The sequence below is a fragment of the Melospiza melodia genome, chromosome 7 (genome assembly GCF_035770615.1).
Source record: "Melospiza melodia melodia isolate bMelMel2 chromosome 7, bMelMel2.pri, whole genome shotgun sequence".
Lineage (NCBI taxonomy): Eukaryota > Metazoa > Chordata > Aves > Passeriformes > Passerellidae > Melospiza > Melospiza melodia.
In genome coordinates this window covers 29,629,730-29,656,287 of record NC_086200.1, presented here as the reverse complement: position 1 = coordinate 29,656,287, position 26,558 = coordinate 29,629,730, and the positions used below count along the sequence as shown (strand labels likewise).

The 26,558-nt window shown below is 47.1% G+C and overlaps 1 protein-coding gene across 4 annotated transcripts in view; it reads right to left on the bottom strand.

The window, feature by feature from the left end:
- GNG7 (G protein subunit gamma 7) overlaps nucleotides 1-24,412 on the bottom strand; it is a 55,062-nt gene extending 30,650 nt beyond the window's left edge. Inside the window, exons 1-2 of one of the 4 annotated variants that reach the window (XR_010028413.1) lie at nucleotides 24,333-24,412; nucleotides 4,884-4,940 (exon numbers count right to left, since the gene is read on the bottom strand). The gene's annotated coding sequence lies outside the window, so the exon portion shown is untranslated. Of the gene's footprint in view, nucleotides 1-4,883; nucleotides 4,941-22,993; nucleotides 23,085-24,332 lie in introns of those variants that run through there. The other 3 variants (XM_063161081.1, XM_063161083.1, XM_063161082.1) reach the window with 3 other exon arrangements.
- Nucleotides 24,413-26,558: the final 2,146 nt, after the last annotated feature.

Below are 26,558 nucleotides of genomic sequence, written 5' to 3'. Positions count from 1 at the left end.
CTCCTCAAACCCTTCAGAGTTTCAGAGATCCTCAGGACAAGGGGCCATGGAAACAACAGGGCTCATCTCATTTCAGAGCTATTTTTAAAAGAGGTTTTTTTTTGCTTCTGGGATGCCAATTTCCAGGAGTTGTTTGGAAAATGAGATTTTTTAAAATGTCCCCATGCTAATGGAACAAACTGTGCTGGAGCAGCAGCTCCTCCTGCTCGGGGGTACTCCAGGGATGGCTTTGACTTTCCAGCTTCCTTTCATCCAAAAAATAAAAATAAAAATCATCTTTTCTTCCTTTTAGAGGGCAAAACAGACACAAAAAAAAAACAAAAAAAAAAGAAATTTGTGTTTAAATCCTCCTGTTTTAATGCCTGCAGCTGTTCCAAGCAGATCAAACCAGGGATCAAACCCTTCCCTGCTCCTGTGGTTTAATGGAATTATTGAATTATTTCAGTCCAAAGCCTCTGCCAGGATCTAAAGGGGATCTGTTCTATCACTGACAACATCCCAAAAACAACAGGAAATTTAAAATCCACACCAATAACATCCCAAAAACTGCAGGAATTTAAAATCCACAAAAAAAAAAAAAATCTCAAAAACTGCAGGAATTTAATAATCCACACCAAGAATATCCCCAAAATGAGAGGAATTTTAAAGTCCACACCAAGAACATCCCAAAAATGGCAAAATCCCCACCAAGAACATCCTAAAAACTGCAGGAATTTAAAATCCACACTGAGAACATCTCAAAAACGGGGGGAATTTTGAAGTCCACACCAAGAACATCCCAAAAATGGGAGGGATTTTAAAATCTACACCAAGAACATCCTAAAACCAGCAGGAATTTAAAAACCCACACCAAGAACATCCCAAAAACAGCAGGAATTTTGAAATGCATAAGAGAACATCCCAAAAAGGGCAGGAATTTAAAATCCACACCAAGAACATCTCAAAAACAGCAGAAATTTTAAAAACCACACCAAGAACCTCTCAAAAATGGGAGGAATTTAAAATTCACACCGAGGACATCCCAAAAATGGGAGGAATTTAAAATTCACACCGAGGACATCCCAAAAATGGGAGGAATTTTAAAATCCACACCAACAATATCCCAAAAACTGCAGGGATTTTAAAATCCACACAAAAAAACATCTCAAAAATTTTAAAATCCACACCAAGAACATCCCAAAAACAAGAGGAATTTTGAAATGCACACCAACAACTGTGTGGAAGGTGAAAGAGGATCCAGCTGAGGGGGATTCCTGACACTGTAAATACCAGATGAGATGCTGAGGTTTGGGATTCCTGGAGCGCTGCTGGAAAAACCAGCAGGAATTTTGCTTTGCAGGGTTCTCAGAGCTATCCCATGGGTTGCTCCAACAATTTGGGGATTTCTCCGGTAAAATATTAAATATCAAGTTGTTTAAAATCCCTAAAAACACCCAAAAGAATTCTGATAAACCAGCCCTGCTTCCAACTGAACCAAACCCCTTTTTCCTTCCACCTGGGAAAAGTTCACCACAAAAAACAGGGAAAGGAGGAAAAATATCCAAAGGAAGGATTTGGAAGCAAGGTTTGGGTTTAAATGAGGTTGTTTCACCTCAGAGCAATTTCTGAGGTTGTTTCAATGTGGTTTGTGTTACACAAGTGGCCTCAATCTTCCAGGATCAGCAATTTTGTCCAGGCAATTAGTGAAAAAATTAAATGTCTTAATGACCCCTGGGAAATGGGATCCATCAGTGATTGCTGAGCCAGGGCAGCTCCACTTCTGCAGGACATAAATCCCAAACAAAAGGGGTTTGTGTCATTTCAGGAATGGTGGGAGAACTCAGAGCATGGAAAGCTGCTCCTTAAAATCAGAAATGTGTGAGAATCTTAATTGGCACCACAAAGAGATTAAAAATGGGAAAAATCAGAAGCATGGGATCATTCTCTTCCCAAGGGAAAGAGAAAAAAACCTTTCCATGAGGGAATTCCTGCTGCTGTCCCACCTGGAGCTGCTCTCTCCTGTCCTGGTGTCCCCTGGGAGCAGAGCCACTCCTGTTGGGGACTTGGGGGCACTGGGAATGTCCCCCTGATCCTGCTTTGCTCCAGGCTGAGCCCCTTCCCATCTCCCTCAGGAATTCTGCAGCCCCTTCAGGAATTCTCCATTCCCTTCCCAAATCCCCCAGGAATTCTCCATTCTCCTCCCATTTCTCTCAGGGATTCTCCAGGCCCTTCTCATTTTCCTCAGGAATTCTCCAGCCCCTTCCCATCTTTCTCAGCAATTCTCCATTCCCTTCCCATTTCCCTCATGAATTCTCCATTCCCTTTCCATTTCTCTCAGGAATTCTCCATTCCCTTCCCATCTCCCTCATGAATTCTCCATTCCCTTCCCATTTCTCTCAGGAATTCTCCATTCCCTTCCCATCTCCCTCATGAATTCTCCATTCCCTTCCCACTTCCCTCAGGAATTCTCCAGCCCCTTCAGGAATTCTCCATTCCCTTCCCAAATTCCCCGGGAATTCTCCATTCTCCTCCCATTTCTCTCAGGGATTCTCCAGCCCCTTCCCATTTTCCTCAGGAATTCTCCATTCCCTTCCCAACTCCCTCAGGAATTCTCCAGCCCTTTCAGGAATTCTCCATTCCCTTCCCATTTCCCTCAGGATTCTCCATTGCCTTCCCATCTCCCTCATGAATTCTCCATTCCCTTCCCATCTCCTTCAGGAATCCTCCATTCCTTTCCCATCTCCCTCAGGAATTCTCCATTCCCTTCCCATTTCTCTCAGGAATTCTCCATTCCCTTCCCACTTCCCTCAGGAATTCTCCATCTCCCTCGGGAATTCTCCATTCCCTCCCCATCTCCCTCAGGAATTCTCCATTCCCTTCCCATCCCCCTCAGGAATTCTCCATTCCTTTCCCATCTCCCTCATGAATTCTCCATTCCCTTCCCAACTCCCTCAGGAATTCTCCATTCCCTCCCCATCTCCCTCAGGAATTCTCCATTCCTTTCCCATTTCCCTCATGAATTCTCCATTCCCTTCCCATCTCCCTCAGGAATTCTCCATTCCTTTCCCATTTCCCTCATGAATTCTCCATTCCCTCCCATCTCCCTCAGGAATTCTCCATTCCTTTCCCAGCCCTGGGTGTCTCCCTGGATGCTCAGCTCACCCCCAGCATTCACTCCCCTCCATGCAGCAGCACCACAGCTTCAATTCTGCCCCTTTTGTGCACCATAAACATCCCCAAACCCACGTCCACAGCCAGACCTGTCACATCCCCAAAAATATCCCCCTATAAATAGGAAATTATCCAACAATGGCACCAGGGCAACCACCCCAAAACAGCCAGGGCAGAGCTCCAAATCCTCCTCTCAGGTCCATCCTGAGCACTCAGGGCTGGAGAAATTAAATTAAATTAAATCCCCCCTTCCACACTTCCATAAAAAATTGCGAACACAGATTTGGAGCACAAATATTTCCTACAATAAATCACAATGAGAACCTCGCCGAGTTTTCCTTTTTTTTTTTTGTTTTTCTCTGTTTTGCTCCTGGTTTGGATGAAATTCGTGACTCGGGGACCCCACATCCATCCCCTCCTGAGGACACCCCAAGTGCACAAATCAGGGCAAAAAGGGACATTTTTGGGTTATTTTTTTTTAGGAAAATGAGGCAAGAGGAAGCTGTGCCAAGGAGCAGCGGTCACATGAGGATGTCCAGCCCCCAAAGCAGCTGCTAATGAGTGTCTCAGTTAATTACTGGGCTCGCTGGGATGAGGAGCTCGGGGCTGGCAGCTCATCCTCGGCTCCACTGCCAGGGACACAGTGCCCTCTCTTGGAGACTCCAAATGCAGCCTGAAGCCGGGAGTGAGGACAAAAACCTCCTGGAATCTCCTAAAAAATGAGATTTCTGCACAAGAAACAGCTCTGGCCTGGCTGGGAATTCCTTGAGGAACAGGGGAACAACTCTGGAGCTGCTCCTGAGGCAGGTCAGTGACTCATGACCTTGACAAACCTTTGGATCTTCTTATCAAAACTCTGATCTTTTTTAAAATTAAGAATTTTTTAAACATGGAGAATATTGAAACTCCAATTGGAGACTCCAAATCCAGCCTAAAACCAGGACTGAGGACAAAAACCTCACTGAAATCTCCTAAAAAAAAAGGAGATTTCAGCCCAAAAAATAACTGGCCTGGCTGGGAATTCCTTGAGGAACAGGGGAACAACTCTGGAGCTATTCCTAAGGCAGGTCAGTGACTCATGACCTTGACAAACCTTTAGATCTTATTAAAACTCTGATATTTTTTAAAATTAAGAATTTTTTAAACATGGAGAATATTGAAACTCCAACTGGAGACTCCAAATCCCGCCTAAAGCCAGGACTGAGGACAAAAACCTCACTGAAATCTCCTAAAAAAAGAGATTTCTGCCCAAGCTCTGGCCTGGCTGGGAATTCCTTGGAGGAACCTCTGGAGCTGCTCCTGAGGCAGGTCAGTGACTCGTGACCTTGATAAACCTTTGGATCTTCTTATCAAAACTCAGATATTTTTTAAATTAAGAATTTTTAAGGTGGAGAACATTGAAACACCTCAAGAGTGGTGATGTTGTGGTGTCACAGAGGGGTTTGGGATGGATCAGCCAGTTCCAGGGAAAAGAATGGAATTGTTTCATTCCAGTCGGAGGCAGCAGCTCCACATCAGATTTCTGTGTGTCCCCAGGGCTTGGCCACCACCTCTGAGTGCCCACCTGGCACAGGTGACCATGGACAGCTCCATGCCAAGGCTGGACAGGGCTTGGAGCACCGTGGGATGGTGGGAAGGGCTTTAGGATCCTTCCCACCCAAATTCCGGGTGGGAAATCCCTGATTTGGGGCTCAGGAGGTGTTTGGGTGTCTGTGGGTGCTGCTGGCACCTACCTGGGCAGGTGTCCCCAGCTCCTCTGGCACTTGCTGCAAGGGGAAAGGACAAATCTCCTAAAATAAATAAAAAAAAAGAGAGAATTTTCAGCAATTGAAAGGATCCTGCAGGGAATTCCAGCTGCTCTCAACAGCAGGTTTGAGCCCACCAGCTGAAGCACCTCACACCTTTTCCCCATCTCCATCATCCCATTTTTTCCCTGTTTTTTCCCTGCTGGAATCCAGCCCATTCCTGAACTATTTAAAGCACCTCACACCTTTATCCCCATTTCCAGCAGCCCATTTTTTCCATGTGTTTTCCCCATTTTCTGCCCACTCCAAATGGATTTAAATCCACCCAGCCACACGAGGAGTGTCCCCTTTGGGGTGGTTTATTTACATTTCAATCTGTTCAGGACCTGCCTTGGAGATTTTTTTGGAGGGGGGATGAAATCCTAAAAGCCCTCACAGGAGAGGTTTAGTGAGGATGATGCAGGTGGCACTTGAGGCTTTCTCCACGCTCATCCATGGAATGGGGGATAAAAAAAAAAACAATTTCTAGCAGCTTAGAACTGGCTTTGAACACATTGAATCCAACAGAGAATTTTGTGGTAGGGGGGAAAGTCTTTCCCCAAGGTGCCTGGCAGCTCCCAGGCTGTCACTGTGCAACTCCAGAGCTGAGTCTGAAGACGGCTCCATCGGAACGAGGGACGACATCCGTCTGTCCATCCTCCATCCATCCATCCATCCATCCATCCATCATCCATCCATCCATCCTTCCATCCATCCATCCATCCATCATCCATCCATCATCCATCCATCCTCCATCCATCATCCATCCATCCATCCATCCATCCATCCATCCATCCATCCATCCATCCATCCATCCATTATTCAATCTCTCCACCCGTCCATCGTCCATCCATCCCTGTGTCCGTCCGTCCATCCGTCCATACCCATCCATCCCTCCCTCCTTCCCTCCACCCATCTATCATCCATCCCTGTCTCTGTCCGTCTGTCCATCCATCCATCCATGGATCAATCCATCCATCTATCATCCATCTCTCCATCCATCCCTCCCTCCATTATTCATCCATCCGTCCATCCCTCCATCCATCCCTGTGTCCGTCCATCCATCCATCCATCCATCCATCCATCCATCCATCCATCCATCCATCCATCCGTCCGTCCGTCCGTCCATCCATCCCTGTGTCCATTCATCTCTCCATTCCTGTGTCCATCCATCCGTCCATCCATCCATGGATGCATCCGTCCATCCATCCATCCATCCATCCATCCATCCATCCGTCCATCCATCATCCATCCGTCCATCCATCCGTCCATCCATCCATCCATCCATCATCCATCCATCCATCATCCATCCATCCATCCATCCATCCATCATCCATCCATCATCCATCCATCCATCCATCCATCCATCCATCCATCCATCCATCCATCCTCCATCCATCCATCATCCATCCATCCATCCATCCATCCATCCATCCATCCATCCATCATCCATCCATCCATCCATCATCCATCCATCCATCCATCCATCCATCATCCATCCATCATCCATCCATCCATCCATCCATCATCCATCCATCCATCCATCATCCATCCATCATCCATCCTTCCATCCATCCATCCATCATCCCTCATCCATCCCTCATCCATCCATCCATCCGTCCATCCATCCATCATCCATCCATCCATCCATCCATCCCTCATCCATCCATCCATCCATCCATCCATCATCCATCCCTCATCCATCCATCCATCCATCCATCATCCCTCATCCATCCATCATCCATCCCTCATCCATCCATCCATCCATCCATCCATCCTCCATCCATCCATCATCCATCCATCATCCATCCATCCATCCATCATCCATCCATCCATCCATCCATCCATCCATCCCTCATCCATCCATCCCTCCATCCCCACAATTCCCATTCCCTCTCCCACCCAAGGGCATTTGTCCCCTCGGAAGGACCCAGCCACATCCACGACATCCCTGAGGCTTCAACAAAAGAAACCAGGGAAAAACACCCTGAGCACCTCATGGAAGTGAGAGACAAGGAGAGTGACAAAGATTCCAGGCAAGAAAGGGGAGAGGAAGGCAGAGCTGCAGCATTTCATCTTCTGTTCCTCCCCACAACCAGCCAATTAAAAAGCCCACACACTAAATTAATTCCAGTTCCAGGGGAGCTGGAAATACACAGCCACTATTTAGGTTAGGGAAAATTGCTGCATTCTGTTCCTTTGTCAGGTGGCAGAGAATGACATCTGCAAAAGGGAAAAAAAAAAAAAAGAGAAAAAAAGCAAAAAAAAAAAAAAAAAGCAGATTTGGGGCCCAGCACAGCAGAAGCAAAGGAAAAGGAGGGAATCCAGGGAAGGAGCCCCATCCCCACGGACAGGGCAGAGCTGAGCAGAGATCCCCATGCTCTCCCAGCCCTCACACCTCCTCAGCTCCTGCTTTTGTTTGGAACAAGTGCCCAGGATGTGGTTACAGAGCTCTGCTTCCCTAAAACCCTTCCCAATGTTTAATTTATCCCTCTGATAAAACCCCATCAGCTCCAGGGTGAACATCCCAGCCAGCTTTGTGGGGACTCTGGGATTTCACCCCTCTCTTCTGGCCAGAGAAACCCTCAATTCATGCTGGAATTTTAATGGAATAACCCCACAGGGAGCAGAGAATACAAATTATTATCCCAGCTTTTTTCCAAGGATGACAAAAGCCAGCTCCTCTTGTGGCTCTGCCCTGGGGACAGCAGCAATGGCAATCAGGGAAACTCATCCATTTGTTTGGGAATTGGGAAAACCCATAAATTTGTTTAGGAATTGGGAAAACTCATCCATTTGTTTGGGAATTGGGAAAACCCATAAATTTGTTTAGGAATTGGGAAACCTATCGATTTGTTTGGCAATTGGGAAAACTCATCCATTTGTTTGGGAATTGGGAAAATCCATCCATTTGTTTGGGAGCTGAAAAAATTCATCCATTTATTTAGGAACTGGGAAAACCCATAAATTTGCTTAGGAATTGGGAAAACCCATCAGTTTATTTGGGAGCTGGGAAAACTCATCCATTTGTTTAGGAATTGGGAAACCTATTGATTTGTTTGGCCATTGGGAAAACTCATCCATTTGTTTGGGAGCTGAAAAAACTCATCCATTTATTTAGGAACTGGGAAAACCCATAAATTTGTTTAGGAGCTGGAAAAACTCATCTATTTGTTTGGAATCTGGGAAAACCCATAAATTTGTTTGGGAATTGGGAAAACCCATAAATTTGTTTAGGAATTGGGAGAACCCATCCCTTTGTTTGGGAATTGGGGAAACTCAAAAATTTGTTTGGGAATTGGGAAAACTCATCCATTTGTTTAAGAACTGGGAAAATCCATCCATTTGTTTGGGAGCTGAAAAAACTCATCCATTTATTTAGGAACTGGGAAAACCCATAAATTTGCTTAGGAATTGGGAAAACCCATCAGTTGATTTGGGAGCTGGGAAAACTCATCCATTTGTTTAGGAATTGGAAAAATTCATCCATTTTTTTGGGAATTGGGAAAACCCATCCCTTTGTCTGGGAGCTCAAAAAACTCATCTATTTATTTAGGAACTGGGAAAACCCATAAATTTGCTTAGGAATTGAGAAAACTCATCCATTTGTTTGGGAATTGGGAAAACTCATAAATATGTTCAGAAATTGGGAAAACCCATCCATTTGTTTGGGAATTGGGAAAACTGATGCCAGGCCCTGGGCCCAGCTGGCAGCAGGAGCTCCTGTGCCAGGGATGCCCCTGCAAAGCTCCCTGGAAGGGAGCCTTTCCCTGCTTGTTCTGAGCTCCCAAAATTTGGGATTTACACCAAAACCCCTCAGGGCTGCTTTGACACCATCACAGTGTGTGGGATTTGGAGAAAAATTGTGTTTAGGATAACAGAATCTCAGGAAAACAAGTTGGAATTACAGGAAACCCAGTGGAGTTTAGAGGGCCTTTTCCTGCTTGTTCTGAGCTCCCAAAATTTGGGATTTACACCAAAACCCCCTCAGGATGCAATGACAGGATCACAGTGTGTGGGATTTGGAGAAAACTGAGTTTAGGATAACAGAATCTCAGGAAAACAAACTGGAATTACAGGAAACCCAGTGGAGTTTAAGGGAGTCTTTCCCTGCTTGTTCTGAGCTCCCAAAATTTGGGATTTACACCAAAACCCCTCGGGATGCACTGACAGGATCATGGATGTGGAACTTAGAGAAAAATCCTATTTAGGATCCTCAGATCCTAAATGGAACCTCAGGAAAACAAGTTGGGATTACAGGAAACCCACTGGAAATTCAGTGGAGTTTAAGGGAAACTTTTCTTCCCTGCCCATGGAATGCACCTGGAATGCCTCAGGAATTGCAGGAAAAATTCAGGACTTGTACCTGGAATGCCTCAGGAATTGCAGGGGAGGATTTGCACCTGGAATGCCTCAGGAATTGCAGGGAAAAGGGAGAATTTGCACCTGGAATGCCTCAGGAATTGCAGGAAAAAAGGAGAATTTGCACCTGGAATGCCTCAGGAATTGCAAGAAAAAGGGAGAATTTGCACCTGGAATGCCTCAGGAATTGCAGGGAAAATCCTAAATAGGACTTAGGAAGAACCTCAGGATGGTTTGGGTGGGAAGAGACCTCAAAGCCCACCCCATTCCAAGGGCAGGGACACTTCCCACCAACCCAGGTCGCTCCAGCCTGGCCTTGGACATTCCCAAGGATCCAAAGCTGCTCTGGGAATTCTATCCTGATCCCTCAGCACCTTCACAGGGAGGAATTCCTTCCCAAAATCCCTCTTGGAGCTGGCAAAGCTGGAAAATCTGTCAGGATTTGTCCTGGAAAATGTGGAAAATCCATGTCCCTCAGGAGGTTGGAGGGAATATTATCCCAGGATCCTGACAGGAATGGGATTCCAGCCCTCCCTGTGTCATCCTCACTGCCAGCTCCACCACCAAACCTCCAAAGAGCAAAAAAAAACCTTGGAATTCCCCCAAATCCTGCTCCTAAGGAGATCCCTGTCACCAGCAAGGCAAACTGGGATTATTTACAGCCCTGGATTGGAGCAGGATCTGCTGGGAATGAAGGGAATGGAGAAATTCCCATTCCTGGAGAGGTGACAGATTTATGAGCTCTCACTTCCCAATCCAACTTGTTTTTATACAGAATTTTTGCTTTATCCTGCTCTTCTCCTGGAATTTTTTTTCCCATTCCCACTCCATTGGGAAGGCACACAGGGATTAGGGACAGGAATTCATCAAATCCTGGAATTTCTCCTCCACACCAACCTTTCAAAGCAGGATCATGGTGTTATCCTGGAAGAAATGCATGAGCAGCACTGCCAGCCCTCAGCATCCCTGGTTTGATTTCAACAAAACCTGGCAAAAATGACTTTTTTCCTTAGATAATCCCACTGAACTTTGCAGAAATAACAAATTTTACAACTCCTGCAATTTACAACCACCCAGAGCACTGAGTAGAAAAAAAAAAAATAAAAAATTCCTGCTTGGCTAAAACCTAAGAGAACATTCAGGAAAATATAGATGTGGACAAAAAAGCTTTTTCCAATCTGTTCTAGAATGAAATGGAAGGTGGCCAGGCCCACCCCTTTTCCCACCCAGCCATTCTGTTTTTATTTGAAATCAGCAGCCCCAAACCTCATCCATGGGCACCAGAATTTGGATCAGCTCCACACAATCAGTCCCAGCAGGAATCCAAACCCACAATTACAGCAGCCTGCACATGGAAAACACCAGGCAGGGAGGGATTATTTATGCAGGACAGGAGTTTTGAGGATGAGAGGAATAAATCAGGGGAAAAAAAATGGATTGGGGGAGTTTGGGGAAAAAAAACAGCTACAGCAGAGGCTCTGTGGGTGCTGAAATTGCAGGAAAAATGGAGGATTTGTACCTGGAATGCCTCAGGAATTGCAGGGGAGAATTCGTACCTGGAATGCTTCAGGAATTGCAAGAAAAAAAGAGAATTTGTACCTGGAATGCCTCAGGAATTATGGAGGATTTATACCTGGAATGCCTCAGGAATTGCAGGGGAGGATTTGCACCTGGAATGCCTCAGGAATTGCAGGAAAAATGGAGAATTTGTACCTGGAATGCCTCAGGAATTATGGAGGATTTATACCTGGAATGCCTCAGGAATTGCAGGGGAGGATTTGCACCTGGAATGCCTCAGGAATTGCAGGAAAAATGGAGAATTTGTACCTGGAATGCTTCAGGAATTGCAGGGGAGAATTTGCATTTGGAATGCCTCAGAAATTGCAGGAAAAATTCAGGATTTGCATCTGGAATGCCTCAGGAATTGCAGGAAAAATGAAGAATTTGCACCTGGAATGCCTCAGGAATTGCAAGAAAAAAGGAGAATTTGTACCTGGAATGCTTCAGGAATTATGGAGGATTTGCATCTGGAATGCCTCAGGAATTGCAGGGGAGAATTTGCATCTGGAATGTCTCAGGAATTGCAGGAAAAATTCAGGATTTGTACCTGGAATGCCTCAGGAATTGCAGGGGAGGATTTGCATCTGGAATGCCTCAGGAATTGCAAGAAAAAAGGAGAATTTGTACCTGGAATGCTTCAGGAATTATGGAGGATTTGCATCTGGAATGCCTCAGGAATTGCAGGGGAGAATTTGCATCTGGAATCCCTCAGGAATTGCAGGGAAAATTCAGGATTTGTACCTGGAATGCCTCAGGAATTGCAGGGGAGAATTTGCACCTGGAATGCCTCAGGAATTGCAGGAAAAATGGAGAATTTGCACCTGGAATGCCTCAGGAATTGCAGGAAAAATGAAGAATTTGTACCTGGAATGCTTCAGGAATTGCAGGGGAGAATTTGCATTTGGAATGCCTCAGAAATTGCAGGAAAAATTCAGGATTTGCATCTGGAATGCTTCAGGAATTGCAAGAAAAATTCAGGATTTGTACCTGGAATGCCTCAGGAATTGCAGGAAAAAGGGAGAATTTGCACCTGGAATGCCTCAGGAATTGCAGGAAAAATGAAGAATTTGTACCTGGAATGCTTCAGGAATTGCAGGGGAGAATTTGCATTTGGAATGCCTCAGAAATTGCAGGAAAAATTCAGGATTTGCATCTGGAATGCCTCAGGAATTGCAGGGAAAATTCAGGATTTGTACCTGGAATGCCTCAGGAATTGCAGGAAAAATGAAGAATTTGCACCTGGAATGCTTCAGGAATTGCAGGGGAGAATTTGCATTTGGAATGCCTCAGGAATTGCAGGAAAAATTGAGAATTTTACCTGGAATGCCTCAGGAATTATGGAGGATTTGCACCTGGAATCCCTCAGGAATTGCAGGAAAAATTCAGGATTTGTACCTGGAATGCCTCAGAAATTGCAAAAAAAAAAGGAGAATTTGTACCTGGAATGCCTCAGGAATTGCAAGAAAAAAGGAGAATTTGTACCTGGAATGCTTCAGGAATTATGGAGGATTTGCATCTGGAATGCCTCAGGAATTGCAGGAAAAATTGAGAATTTGCACCTGGAATGCCTCAGGAATTGCAGGAAAAATGAAGAATTTGCACCTGGAATGCCTGCAAGCCACCAAATTTTAGCCAAAAGCACCTTGGGACTCTCCCAACTTTTCCAAACCGTGGCTCTGATTGATTTTTTTGATTTTTTTCCTTTTTTTTTCCCTCACCAGGGATGCACACAATGCATCTCCTCTGGTGGCTGACAGCCCCTCTTCTATTTCAGGAATGCTCATCTGCAGGTGGAATTGGATTTCTGTTCCCATGACTGACAACACAACTCCATCCTGGCCTATGGCAGCTGCTGCTATTTTCAGCAGCTCTGCCTCTCTCTCTCTCTCCAGTATTATTCCAAAGGTGAGAATTATTTCCAGAGAACAGCGTTTTTCACACCTTAATAGAAAAAAAAATTGAAAAAAAAAATCACAGATTTTTCAAAGTTTTGCCACAGGGTAAAAGTCTCTGCAGCAAAGAGCATTAATGAGCTCGTGGAGTGTTAAAATGGAATTAAAGTCCCTGTTGGAATGGGGAAAAGAGACTTAAATTGGGCTGCTACAAAGATATTCCTCAGCAGCAGGCAGGGAAATGCTGATTCCCTCCATCCTGGCAATGCAGGAATGGGAATTGAGCCCACAAATAAAAAACAGCAAAATGGGATGGAATTCTGGAGTTGGTTTCATGGGTATCATCCCTAAAAATGATGAATGTGGGCTGTGGGATTTGGGTTTGCTGCTTAATCCAGTGTGAGAGTTTGGAGCCTCTGGGAAGGTTCAGATGCTCAGGGAGAAAAGCTGAGGGTGGGATAATGAGGCAGGGAATGTTAATTAATTAGCAATCAGAGAGAGGGAGGAGAGCTGGGATCAGGGGCTGACCTGCTCTGGGTGGCTCATCCTGGCACTCCAAGGTGAGGGAATTGGGGCAGCTCCATCCCACCCCTCTGCAATTCCCAAAAAATCCATTCCCAGCACCCAACAAAATCAGGATAAATTCCCTGGAGCCCTTCCTTGTCCTCCACCCCTCTGCAATTCCCAAAAATCCATTCCCAACAACACTGCACCCAGCAACACCAGGAGAAATTCCCAAAAATCCATTCCCAACTCAATCACTGCACCAGCACCATCAGGATAAATTCCCAAAAATCCATTCCCAACAAAACCAGGACAAATTCCCAAAATTCCATTCCCAGCTCGATCACTGCACCAACACCATCAGGATGAATTCCCAAAAATCCATTCCCAACAACACCAGGAGAAATTCCCAAAAATCCATTCTCAGCACTCAGCACCACCAGGATAAATTCCTTGGAGCCAGACCTTGTTATCCACCCCTGTGAAATTCCCAAAATTCCATTCCCAGCACAGCCACTGCATCCAACAATACCAGGAAAAATTCCCAAAATTCCATTCCCAGCTCAATCACTGCACCAACACCATCAGGACGAATTCCCAAAAATCCATTCCCAACAACACCAGGAGAAATTCCCAAAATTCCATTCCCAGTTCAGCCACTGCATCCAACAACACCTGGAAAAATTCCCAAAAATCCATTGTCAGCACTCAGCACCACCAGGATAAATTCCTTGGAGCCAGACCTTGTCCTCCACCCTTCTGCAATTCCCAAAAATCCATTCCCAGCACCCAACACCACCAGGAAAAATTCCCAAAAATCCATTCCCAGCTCAATCACTGCACCAGCACCATCACGATAAATTCCCAAAATTCCATTCCCAGTTCAGCCACTGCACCCTCCCAACAACACCAGGAGAAATTCCCAAAAATCCATTCTCAGCACTCAGCACCACCAGGATAAATTCCTTGGAGCCAGACCTTGTTATCCACCCCTGTGAAATTCCCAAAAATCCATTCCCAGCACAGCCACTGCATCCAACAATACCAGGAAAAATTCCCAAAAATTCCATTCCCAGCTCAGCCACTGCACCCAATACCACCAGGAAAAATTCCCAAAAATCCATTCCCAGCTCAACCACCAGGATAAATTCACTGGAGCCAACCCTTCCTTGTCCTCCACCCCACTGCAATTCCCAAAATTCCATTCCCAGAACCACCAGGATAAATTCCCCAAAATCCATTCCCAGCTCAGCCACTGCACCCAATATCACCAGGATAAATTCCTTGGAGCCACACCTTGTCCTCCACCCTCTGCAATTCCCAAAAATCCATTCCCAGCACTGAAAGAAGCCAGGTTATCCTAAAAAAGCCAATGGATCAGGATTTCATCCCCCAAACAATGGGAATGAAAGTTTTAATTGGGATTAGTGCAATTAAATCTGCCTGACACTTGTAGAATTCCATGGATTCTCCCACAGAACTCAGGGATTAGAGGAAAAATTATTCCCAATTTCACCCAGGAGTGAGGAGCTCACTGGAAATGCTGCCAGACCCTGTGGTCTGGAAAAGCTGGAATGGTTTGGGTTGGAAATCCCAGGAAATCCCAGTGCCATGGCAGGGACACCTCCTCCTTATCCTGGGGGACAATTCCAGGGAATATCTGGCATTTGTAGGAAAAGAGCAATGGGATTAAATTGGAATGAAAAGCCCTTAAAAAGCCAGATTATCCTAAAAAAGCCAATGGATCAGGATTTCATCCCCCAAACAATGGGAATGAAAGATTTAATTGGGATTAGTGCAATTAAATCTGCCTGAAACCTGCAGAATTCCATGGATTCTCCCACAGAACTCATGGATTAGAGGAAAAATTATTCCAAATTTCACCCAGGAGTGAGGAGCTCACTGGAAATGCTGCCAGACCCTGTGGTCTGGAAAAGCTGGAATGGTTTGGGTTGGAAATCCCAGTAAATCCCAATAAATCCCAATAAATCCCAGTGCCATGGCAGGGACACCTCCTCCTTATCCTGGGGGACAATTCCAGGGAATATCTGGCATTTGTAGGAAAAGAGCAATGGGATTAAATTGGAATGAAATGCCCTTAAAAAGCCAGATTATCCTAAAAAAGCCAACGGATCAGGATTCCACATCCCAAACAATGAGAATGAAAGTTTTAATTGGGATTAGTGCAATTAAATCTGCCTGAAACCTGCAGAATTCCATGGATTCTCCCACAGAACTCATGGATTACAAGAAAAATTATTCCAAATTTCACCCAGGAGTGAGGAGCTCACTGGAAATGCTGGATCCAGAATTCCCAGGATGGAAACACAACCAGCAGCTCTCAGCCTTACCAAAAACTCTTGTTTTAATTAAAAAAAAAAAAAAAGGAAATAAAGAGCTCCTGAGGCCTTTAGACAGAAAAGTTTGATGAGATTCCCAATCTTGGTTTGGGAATTGCACCACAAGTGCTCGGAGGAGCAGCCAGGATTTATGGAGCATAAACACCAAAGCCTTGCCAGCAAAAAGAGAAATAACTCAGAGTGGAGGAAATGAAAGAAAAAAAGAAAATCACAAAAAAACCCTCCCAAAAGCAGCTCCAGAGAAATCCTGCAGTTCCTGAGCTCACAGGAGATTTGGAGGGGTTAAACCACACCAGAAATGTTGAAATTTTGTGCATTTTTCTACCAGCAGATGAGGCAGAAATGGACAAAATGCCTCCAGGGCTGAAAAAAAAAAAAAACATTTCCAAATGATTCTATAGATTTAAAAATAGATTTGTTTTGTATTTCCAGAGGGGACAAGTTGGGAATAAAAACAAAGAATATTTTTGAGGGTTTTCAGAGTGTCCATCCCTGGTTGTCACCTGAGAGGGACCTGAAGTGCCATGAGAGGGAATTTCCTTCCCCATTTTCCTGCTCCCCCCATTCCCATCAGGACCAAGATTATTTTTCAAACAACTCAGTTTTCTAAATATGAAAATAAATCAGGAGCTGCTGAGGTTTCTTGGCTTTTGCAGCTTCTGAAAAGTCACCAAAAATCCATTTTTGAAGTGGAAATTGGGGAATGTTTTCAGCTGTACAGACCCAACCCAGGCTGAAGTGCTTTAAAGCACAGGATAAATGAGGGAAAAGCACAACCCTTAACTAAATTTCCTGTTTTGTGTCTCAGTGTTAACAGCGTGCCTGAATTTCCTCCTTTTTTTTTTTTATTTTTTTAATTTTTTTTTTTTTTTTTTTTGTCCTGAACGTCACATCCAATCCCAACCCACCCATTCCACACAAACCCAACCCTGAACTGCTGGAAATTCCAACCCTGCTGGAACGGGAACCATCCAGAGCTCATTCCCAAGGAAAAATCCAACTTAAAATAAAGATTAATCCTCCCTCCGAGCCCCCAGCAGCAAAAATTCACCAAATTCAACCCAATCATTAAACACAAAAATTAAACACTATTATTAAACACATTTATCCTTGCGACCACATTTGGTTAGGTTTGTTTTTTTTTTTTTAATTAATTAGTGGCTGCTCAGGTATTTTAAAGGAGGAAAAAGACATTTTGGAGCAGGACTGTGCAAGACACAACATTTCAGATTGAAACTGGAGCGAGTTTCACTTGCAGAAAGCCCAAATGTCACCGAGCTTTGGGGCACAGTGGCTCCTTTGTCCCCTTTGTCCCTTTCTGGCACCAGATGATAACAGGGGGCACCAAAAGCAAGGCCTGGGCTCTGCCAGTTCTCTCAGTCCCAGCAATTTATTGGCAAGTACCAATTAAGTGGGTAAAGCTCGGATTAATTAATGTTTAAGACAAAGCTCTCTCTCTCCCAGCTTTGCTTGCTTTATTATTTTTTTTTTTTTTGGGTTTGAACGTGACAATGGGAACTGGATTTGTGTTTTTAGTGCTGTGCCTGAAATGCTTGAGGAATTCCAGGATAGTGGGATTGAGAGGCTTCAGGATTTCCAGGATATTGGAATCAGAGGTTTTCACAATTCAGGAATTACAGAAAATTGGAATTAGAAGTTTCAGGAGTTCCAGGATATTGGAATTAGAGGTTTCCACCACCTCAGGAATTCCAGGATATTGGAATCAAAGGTTTTCACAATTCAGGGATTCCAGGATATTGCAATCAGAGGTTTTCAGCACTTTAAGAATTCCAGGATATTGGAATCAGAGGTTTCCACAATTTAGGAATTCCAGGATATTGGAATCAGAGGTTTTCACAATGCAGGAATTCCAGGATATTGGAATCAGAGGTTTTCAGCGCTTCAGGAATTCCAGAAAATTGGAATTAGAAGTTTCAGGAATTCCAGGATATTGGAATTAAGAGTTTTCAGGAATTCCAGGATATTGGAATTAGAGATTTCCACAATTTAGGAATTCCAGGACATTGGAATTAAAAGTTTTCACCACTTCAGGAATTCCAGCATATTGGAATCAAGAGGTTTCCACAATTCAGGAACTCCAGGATATTGGAATCAAAGGTTTTCACAATTCAGGAATTCCAGGATATTGGAATTAGAGGTTTCCACAATTCAGGAATTCCAGAAAATTGGAACCAGAGGTTTTCAGCACTTCAGGAATTCCAGGAAATTGGAATTAGAAGTTTCAGGAGTTCCAGGATATTGGAATTAGAGGTTTCTACCACTTTAAGAATTCCAGGATATTGGAATTAAGAGTTTTCAGGAATTCCAGGATATTGGAATTAAAGGTTTCAGGAATTCCAGGATATTGGAATTAAAGGTTTTTATCACTTCAGGAATTCCAGAAAATTGGAATTAGAGGTTTCCACCACCTCAGGAATTCCAGGAAACCTCTAATTAGAGGTTTCCACCACTTCAAGAATCCCAGGATATTGGAATTAAAGGTTTCCACAATTCAGGAACTCCAGGATATTGGAATCAGAGGTTTCCACAATTCAGGAATTCCAGGATATTGGAATCAAAGGTTTTCACAATTCAGGAATTCCAGGATATTGGAATCAGAGGTTTTCAGAACTTCAGGAATTCCAGAAAATTGGAATTAGAAGTTTCAGGAATTCCAGGACATTGGAATTGGAGGTTTCTACCCCTTCAGGAATTCCAGGATATTGGAATTAAGGGTTTTTATCACTTCAGGAATTCCAGAATATTGGAATTAGAGGTTTCCACCACCTCAGGAATTCCAGGATATTGGAATTAAAGGTTTCCACAATTCAGGAATTCCAGAAAATTGGAATCAGAGGTTTTCAGCACTTTAAGAATTCCAGGATATTGGAATTAAAGGTTTTCACAATTCAGGAATTCCAGGATATTGGAATTAGAGATTTCCAAAATTTAGGAATTCCAGGATATTGGAATTACAGATTTTCACCACTTCAGGAATTCCAGCATGTTGGAATCAAGAGGTTTCCACAATTCAGGAATTCCAAGATATTGGAATTAAAAGTTTTCACCACTTCAGGAATTCCAGCATATTGGAATTAGAGGTTTCCACAATTTAGGAATTCCAGGACATTGGAATCAGAGGTTTCCACAATTCAGGAATTCCAGGACATTGGAATCAGAGGTTTCAGGAATTCCAGGACATTGGAATCAGAGGTTTCAGGAATTCCAGGACATTGGAGCAATCAGAGTTTACCCCCTCAAAGTTCCACCATGAGATCTTTACATCGAGGCCAGCTTGGAATTCTGGGGCTCTCCCAACTCTGCTGCTCCTCAAATCCTCTGGAAACTCTTCCAGAGCTTCACTGGGGGTACAAACCCAACCAAACCACCCCGAATTTCCACCCTGAGCTCATTTTTAGGGCTGAAAAGGCAAGAAAATGAATTTTTTTAAAAGTGGCAGCTCCTCCCCAAAGAGCTTCTCCCACCCTCTGGCAGCAGAGAGTTCCCAGGGTGAAAAGTGCAGAGCTGGAGCCAGGGTCCCTCCCAGTGAGGAAACTGCCCCAAAAATCAGGAAAGCGCCACCAAAAATCAGGAAAGTGCCACCAAAAATCAGGAAAGTGACACCAAAAATCAGGAAAGTGATACCAAATTCAGGAGAGTGCCACCAAAAATCAGGAAAGTGACACCAAAATCAGCTTTTTCCAAGGGGCAGTGTCCAGCTCTAACAGGGCAGGGGACAGCCACAATCCCCTACCAGCCATCAAGCAAGGAAAGTGCCACCAAATCAAATCAAGAAAGTGCCACCAAAATCAGGAAAGTGCCACCAAAATCAGCTTTTTCCAAGGGACAGAATGTCCAGCTCTAATGGGACAGGGACAGCCACAATTCCCTCCCAGTGAGGAAACTGCCACCAAATCAGGAAAGTGCCACCAAATCAAATCAGGAAAGTGCCACCAAAATCAGCTTTTTCCAAGGGACAGTGTTCAGTTCTAATAGGGCAGGGACAGCCATGAGCCACGACTGCCTACCAGTGAGGAAATCCCTGCCATCAAATCAGGAAAGTGCCACCAAATCAAATCAGGAAAAGTGCCACCAAAATCAGCTTTTCCCAAGGGACAGAATGTCCAGCTCTAATGGGACAGGGACAGCCACGATTCCCAGTGAGGAAACTGCCACAAAAATCAAGAAACTGCCACCAAAATCAGGAAAGTGCCACCAAATCAAGTCAAGAAAGTGCCACCAAAGTCAGGGAAGTGCCACCAAAATCAGGAAACTGCCACCAAAATCAGCTTTTCCCAAGGGACAGAGTGTCTCTAACAGGGCAGGGACAGCCACAATCCCCTACCAACCATCAAATCAGGAAAGTGCCACCAAATCAGGAAAGTGCCACCAAATCAAATCAGGAAAGTGCCACCAAAATCAGGAAAGTGACACCAAATCAGGGAAGTGCCACCAAAATCAGGAAAGTGCCACCAAATCAAGTCAAGAAAGTGCCACCAAAATCAGGAAAGGGCCACCAAAATTAGCTTTTTCCAAGGGACAGAATGTCTCTAACAGGGCAGGGACGGCCACAATCCCCTACCAACCATCAAATCAGGAAAGTGCCACCAAAATCAGCTTTTTCCAAGAATGTCCAGCTCTAATGGGACAGGGACAGGCATGATTTCCAGTGAGGAAAGTGCCACAAAAACCAAGAAAGTGCCACCAAAATCAGGAAAGTGCCACCAAATCAAGTCAAGAAAGTGCCACCAAAGTCAGGGAAGTGCCACCAAAATCAGGAAACTGCCACCAAAATCAGCTTTTCCCAAGGGACAGAGTGTCTCTAACAGGGCAGGGACAGCCACAATCCCCTACCAACCATCAAATCAGGAAAGTGCCACCAAAATCAGCTTTTTCCAAGGGACAGAATGTCCAGCTCTAATGGGACAGGGACAGCCACAATTCCCTCCCAGTGAGGAAACTGCCACCAAATCAGGAAAGTGCCACCAAATCAAATCAGGAAAGTGCCACCAAAATCAGCTTTTTCCAAGGGACAGTGTTCAGTTCTAATAGGGCAGGGACAGCCATGAGCCACGACTGCCTACCAGTGAGGAAATCCCTGCCATCAAATCAGGAAAGTGCCACCAAATCAAATCAGGAAAGTGCCACCAAAATCAGCTTTTCCCAAGGCACAGAATGTCCAGCTCTAATGGGACAGGGACAGCCACGATTCCCAGTGAGGAAACTGCCACAAAAACCAAGAAACTGCCACCAAATCAAATCAGGAAAGTGCCACCAAATCAAGTCAAGAAAGTGCCACCAAAGTCAGGGAAGTGCCACCAAAATCAGGAAACTGCCACCAAAATCAGCTTTTCCCAAGGGACAGAATGTCTCTAACAGGGCAGGGACAGCCACAATCCCCTACCAACCATCAAATCAGGAAAGTGCCACCAAAATCAGGAAAGTGCCACCAAATCAAATCAGGGAAGTGCCACCAAAATCAGGAAAGTGCCACCAAAATCAGCTTTTCCCAAGGGGCATGAGAGCCTGGCAGGGACAGGGGGACGAGCAGGGACAAAGCTCCGTGTCCCCTGTCCCTGTCACACCCCAATTCCCTCCGGGGTTTTACAAACACACCCAGGGACGGGGTGGGAGCAGCAGGAAAAGGGGAATGGGCACAAAAAAAGGGGAATGGCAGCGCCCCCAGGTGCCACACAAAGGAGCCACTGCCACTCGTGTCACAGCCACAGATGGCACAGAAACCTCGGGGACAATCGGCTCCCTTTCACCCTGCTGGTGCAGCTTTTTTTGGGGTGTTTTTCCCATTTTTTCCCCTCAAAAAAAGGAATAAGTGGTGGTTAAAGAGTCACAAATTCCCATTAATTTGTTTTCTGGGATGTTTTGAGTTTTGGGGTGTTTTTCATATTTTTTCCCCTCAAAAAATGGAATAAATGGTGGCTAAAGAGTCACAAATTCCCATTAATTTGTGTTATGGGTGTTTTCCCATTTGCCCCTCAAAAGAAGGGGATAAATGTGGGTACAGAGTCACAAATTCCCATTAATTTGTTTTATGGGGGGTTTTTGGGGGTGTTTTTCCCATTTTGCCCCCCAAAAATGAGATAAATGGTGGTTAAAGAGTCACAAATTCCCATTAATTTGCTTTATGGGGGGGGTTTTAGTTTCTGGGGGTGTTTTTGCCATTTTCCCCCAAAAGAAGAGGATAGTGGTGGCTACAGAGTCACAAATTCCCATTAATTTGTTGTATGGGGTGGTTTTCCCATTTTCCCCCCCAAAAAACGAGATAAATGGTGGTTAAAGAGTCACAAATTCCCATTATTTTGCTTTATGGGATGTTTTTAGTTTTGAGGTGTTTTTCATATTTTTTCTCCTCAAAAGAACAGAATGAATGGTGGGTACAGAATCATAAATTCCCATTAATTTGTTTTATGGGATGTTTTTAGTTTGGGGTGTTTTTCACATTTTTCTCCTCAAAAGATCAGGATAAATGGTGGCTACAGAGTCATAAATTCCCATTAATTTGTTTTATGGGTTTTTTGGGGGGTGTTTTTCCCATCTTTTCCCCGCCAAAAGAACAGGATAAATGGTGGCTACAGAGTCACAAATTCCCATAAATTTGTTTTTTGGGGTGTTTTTCCCATTTTTTCCCCTCAAAAAAAGGAATAAATGGTGGTTAAAGAGTCACAAATTCCCATTAATTTGTTGTATGGGGTGGTTTTCCCATTTCCCCTCAAAAAACAGAATAAATGGTGGCTAAAGAGTCCCAAATTTCCATTAATTTGCTTTATGGGGGAGAGGTTTAGTTTTTGGGGGTGTTTTTGCCATTTTTCCCCAAAAGAAGAGGATAGTGGTGGCTACAGAGTCACAAATTCCCATAAATTTGTTGTATGGGGTGGTTTTCCCATTTTCCTCCCAAAAATGGGATAAATGGTGGCTAAGAGTCACAAATTTCCACAAATTAGTTTTATGGGATGTTTTTTTGGTTTTGGGGGTATTTTTCCCATTTTCCCCTCAAAAGAATGGGATGAATGGTGGCTACAGAGTCACAAATTCCCATGAATTTGTTTTATGGGGTATTTTCGGGGGTATTTTTTTCCATTTTCCCCCACAAAAGAACAGGATAAATGGTGGCTACAGAGCCACAAATTCCCATTAATTTGTTTTATGGGGTATTTTCGGGGGTATTTTTTCCCATTTTCCCCCACAAAAGAACAGGATAAATGGTGGGTACAGAGCCACAAATTCCCACAAATTTGTTTTATGGCCATGGAGCTGAAAGCCTCGAGGATCTGCTCACCTGCCTGTGGACATCCCACATGGCAGGGACACAAAGACCTGTGGAACCTCCCGGGGATGGAGGCCTGAAGGAAAAGCAAGCAATCACCTAAAAGGCCTCGAGTTTGCCAGGATTAATTGAGCTGCTGACTCCTGTGCTCCGCCACACACCAGATTTCCTCTGGACACATCCACAAGAAGCTCACAGAGCTGGAAGGTGCCAATTTTCCCTAAAAAAAACCAATTTAGCCACAATAACTTCCCCCCAAGCAGCAGCAGAGGGGTCTCAGAGCAGACACAGCCCCAGCCCAGCTTGTTTGGCGTTGGTTTAAGGCCACGGGACAGAGGCAAAGCTCAGGTTTGTGCCCACAGCTCCAATCCCTGCTTCCTGCACTTGCCCAACTCCTAAAGCTTCCCATTGCACACCTCCAAGTGGAAGTGAGGAGCAGGAGACAGATTTCTCTCTCTCTCTCTCACTGCCTTTGTCTGCGGCACCCACTTACCTCCTCTACACCTCAAGAACACAAAACCCAGATCCTGCAGCCACCCCTCCTTTATGTAACCCACACAATTCCCCAAATCCTGCCCGGATCAGGCGGGATGCCACCACTCCAAGCCACCCTCAACTCGCCGGCGGGAAACAAACAAGCAAATGATGTGAGGTTCGACGTTCTGCCCAGCTCCCCAATCTCCTTTTTCGCCCCCAAAACCTAGGGCTGGTTCGCCATGAAGTCACCCAACTTCCCAAGCAGCTGGCACCGAGCCATGCCCCTCATGGATTGCCACTGTCCCTTGTCACCTCGCCCACCCAAAGATGCCCCTCACCATCCTCACCCCCATCCCCTCACCCAAAACCTCCCAAAAATCCACCAGGGCCCCCAAACCCCTCCACGTTATCTCCTCGCCCTGATCCTTGTGCCAAAATCCCACCCAGCGCTGTGACCCCCATGGGGACCCTCTGCGGGTCCCTCCGAGCCTCTCACGCCAACCCCCCCCGCCCTGTGCCAGGCTCCAGAACCCCCAAACCCCCCCCAGGACCCCCAAACTCCCCTCAGCCTCCCCCCGGAGCTGCCCCGGGGGTTCTCCCGTCCCACCCCGAGCCCCCCGGTACCCGGAGCCCCGTCCCCATCCCCAGGGTCCCTCCACCTCCCCAGGGATCCCCAACACCCCCAGCCCGCCCTGAGCCCCCCGTCCAGCCCTGCCCGGGCCCCCCACACCCTTCCCGGAGCCTCCCCGCCCTCCCCGGTGCCGCCGCCTGCCTTTACCCGCCCAGACCCCCCGAGCCCCCCGGAGCCTCCCCGGCCCAGCCCCGCCGCCCCCCCCGGGCGGAGAGGGGCCCCGGGCAGGGCCGCGCCGAGGTGGAGGCTCGGCCAAGCCGCGGCCTGAAGCAGCCGGGCGTCCCCCCGCGCTGTCCCCGGCAGTCCCGCCCCGTCCCGACGGCTCCTCACCGGTACCGACGGGAGCGGGCGCGGCGGGCGCGGAGCGGAGCCGCCGCCTCAGACACCGCGCGGCGCAACGCACCGTGCTGGCCCGCGGGCGGCGCCGGCCCCGCCCCGCGTGCCTGACGGACAGCGCCGCCGGCCAATGGGAACCCGCGGAGAGCGGCGCGCGGCGGGAGGGCCAGCCGGGAGGCGGGGCTTGGAGCGGCCGCCAAGTTCGGTTGCGGCGGCGGCGGCGCGGAGGGAGGCCGGGAGGGGGCGGGGCCGGCGGAGGAGCGGCGGGAGGAGCGGCCAATCAGCGCGCGGGGCTGGAAATTGGGCGTGGCTTCATAAGCAGTCATTAATATTAATAAGGTGGGAGGGGGCACGTGGCGGCCGGGGCGCGAAGCACCGTGAGGGGACGCCCCGGGCACCCCGGGACCCCCCGGTCTGTGCTCCTCCGCAGCCCTCGGTGCAGCCCCACCGGACCCCGTCCGTGACCCCGCTGCGGTGCTTGGAGCCCCCCAAATCCCCCAAACCATCCCCGGGCTCTGCCCAGCTCTGCGTACCGAGGGTCGCGGCCTCGCTCTGCCCCCACCTCGGGGAGCGGCTGCCCCCGGGGACCGAGGGGAAAATCCGCGGCGATGAATCAGCGGCGGGCGGGAATCACGCTGGCGGCGCGGAGGGAGCGGAAATCACGCCTTGAACCGGGGCTTTGATTCCCCCCGGGCTGCCGCAGGTACCGGGCGAGCGGGTCCTGGTGGTGCCTGGTCCTCGGGAGTCACCGTGGGGGGACACAGCTACGTCCCCAGCGCATCCCAGTCTGCACGGCCGCACCACGACGCACCAGTACGCACCAGCTGCAGCTGCGATCCCAGCAGGAATTGAGGTGGGGAAATGCCGAGCCCAGGCTGTCCCCACCTCGGCGGCGACAGCGCTGGAATCGGGCTGAAAACTCCATAATCCTGTTAGTGGGAAGAAGGCTGATTTTCCCCCTAATCCAGTTTGCTCCCGTATGTCCCGGCCCGCCGAGCCCTAATCCGCTTTCCCTGCAGATGGGCAGCCCCGGGAGCCGCGGTGTCCCCCGGTGAGGGACACAAGGGACAGTATTCCAGTGCGAGACGCCATGCCAGGAGCTGGTTTGGATCCCAAAATCTGCATTTGCGAAATTGATCGCCGCGGGATGCAGCCAGGGCTGCTCGTGGACGGGAGCGGCTCATCCCGGGGCTCATCCCGTTAATTAACGCTCAGGAGCTGCTTTGTTTAACGCCTGGACCCGGGGGAGGCTCCGGGCGCCCGGCGAGGATCATCCCTGCCGGTGCTGCACTGATTTCTGGGGGCTCAGGATGGGTTTGGGGGGGCTGCAAGGACCCAGCGCTTCCCTGGCAGCAATCCGAGGGACACCGGAGCTGCAGCAGGACCGGGACCGAGCGGGCACAGGTCCCCATTAGGTGAGGGGAAATGGGAGAGGGAGACCCGGGAAATGGGGGAAGAGGAGATTGTCTGACCCCAAGGCGTTGTGGAGCCTCTGGAAGCGCTCTGAGTTTTGATGTGATGGTGCCACCCCAAATACCTGAGAGTCCTGAGGGGTTCCCAGCAGTGGCACCAAGTGTCCCCATGTCCGTGTGTGCCTGTCCCACTGTCCTGCCCTGGCACCCACAGAGAGCCCCGGATCCTCCCAGGCCACAGAAGGGACACGGGGACAGGAGCAGGGGCCATGGGCAATGCCAGGGGGCTGTGACATCCCTGCAGAGCTGGTGCTGTCCCTATGGAGCTCAGAGCATCTCCATGGGTCTGTGACCATCCCACAGAGCTGTGGCTATTGCCACAAATCCACAACCACCCACACGGATCCACAATCATCCCTGTGGATCCATCGCCATTCCTGTGGATCCATCACCATCCATTCCTATGGATCCACGACCATCCACATGGATCCACCACCACCCCTATGGATCCATCACCATCCCTACGGATCCATGACTGTCTATCCCTATGGATCCATCACCATCTGCATGGATCCATGACCATCCCTATGGCTCCTTCACCACCCCTATGGATCCACAGCCATCCTTATGGATCCATAACCATCCCTATGGACCCATCACCATCTCTATGGATCCATGACCATCTGGATGGATTCACAACCATCCCTATGGATCCATGACCATCCCTATGAATCCATCACCACCCATCCCTATGGATCCATCACCATCCCTATGGAACCATCACTGTCCCCACTGATCCGTGCCCATC